Source organism: Emys orbicularis, assembly GCF_028017835.1.
Source record: "Emys orbicularis isolate rEmyOrb1 chromosome 21 unlocalized genomic scaffold, rEmyOrb1.hap1 SUPER_21_unloc_1, whole genome shotgun sequence".
NCBI lineage: Eukaryota > Metazoa > Chordata > Testudines > Emydidae > Emys > Emys orbicularis.
In genome coordinates, this window is record NW_027045151.1 from 731759 (window position 1) to 733444 (window position 1686).

The following is a 1686-nucleotide window of genomic DNA, read 5'->3' on the forward strand; positions in this document are numbered from 1 at the left end:
CACACACACACACGCCGGCCCTGCCAGCGCACAATCACACACACACATACACACACACACCCCGGCCCTGCCAGCGCACAATCACACACACACATACACACACACACACCGTCCCTGCCAGCACACAATCACACACACACACGCCGGCCCTGCCAGCGCACAATCACACACAATCACACACACGCCAGCCCTGCCAGCGCACACACACACATGCCGTCCCTGCCAGCGCACAATATCACACACTCACACACACACTGTCCCTGCCAGCGCACAATCACACACACACACGCTGGCCCTGCCAGCACACAATCACACACACACACACACACACGCCGGCCCTGCCAGCTCACAATCACACACACACATACACACACACACACCATCCCTGCCAGTGCACAATCATACACACACACACACACCCCGCCCCTGCCAGCGCACAATCACACACACACACACACACACACACACACTCCCTGCCAGCGCACAGTCACACGCACACACGGTGCCTGCCGGGCAGTGCTTGGGGATATTGTGGGTGGCTGGTCCCTTGGGCCAGCATCTTACCCATCCTCACCCAGTGCCCACGTTCCCATGGGCCCTGGTGTCTGGGGACCTCTGGGGGTGGGGTTCGGGGGGGCCAGAGAATGGGGCCTTTGGCTTTTCTCCCCCCAGCTCCAGATGCTGTTAATTGGGAACTGACGAGGCCCAGGCGTGAGCACAGACCAAGGGAACTTTTGTCCCCCAGCCACTGCCCTGCCCGGCACGGCGCCGAGGTCAGCCTAGGCTGGGGGAGGCGGGGGGGGGCTGCTGGACCAGGCATCCCCATGGCAGGGCCGCACCTGGCACTGGGCAGCGGGACCGGGGTGCAGTGTGGCTGGCCCAGCCGCAGGTGGCGCTGTAGGCCTGGCTGCTGCCAGGAGGCAGGTCCTGCTCACAGCTGGGTTCTGCAGGGGGGGCGGGGCTGGAGCCAGGACTCCTGGGTTCTCTCCCCGACTCTGGGAGGGGAGTGAGGTCTAGTGGTTAGAGCAGGGGGGGCTGGGAGCCAGGACTCCTGGGTTCTCTCCCCGACTCTGGGAGGGGAGTGGGGTCTAGTGGTTAGAGCAGGGGGGGCTGGGAGCCAGGACTCCTGGGTTCTCTCCCTGATTCTGGGAGGGGAGTGAGGTCTAGTGGTTAGAGCAGGGGGGGCTGGGAGCCAGGACTCCTGGGTTCTCTCCCCGACTCTGGGAGGGGAGTGGGGTCTAGTGGTTAGAGCTGGGGGGCTGGAGCCAGGACTCCTGGGTTCTCTCCCCGACTCTGGGAGGGGAGTGAGGTCTAGTGGTTAGAGCAGGGGGGGCTGGGAGCCAGGACTCCTGGGTTCTCTCCCCGACTCTGGGAGGGGAGTGGGGTCTAGTGGTTAGAGCTGGGGGGCTGGAGCCAGGACTCCTGGGTTCTCTCCCCGGCTCTGGGAGGGGAGTGAGGTCTAGTGGTTAGAGCAGGGGGGCTGGGAGCCAGGACTCCTGGGTTCTCTCCCCGACTCTGGGAGGGGAGTGAGGTCTAGTGGTTAGAGCCAGGACTCCTGGGTTCTCTCCGCAGTTCCAAGAAGGATGGTGTGTCTCTCCCCCCCCCCCCCCCCCCCCATAGCAGCAGCTGGGTTCCGCAGGCAGGTGGCTGGGTCCTCCTGGTACCACTGGAGTCCCTGTGCTCACT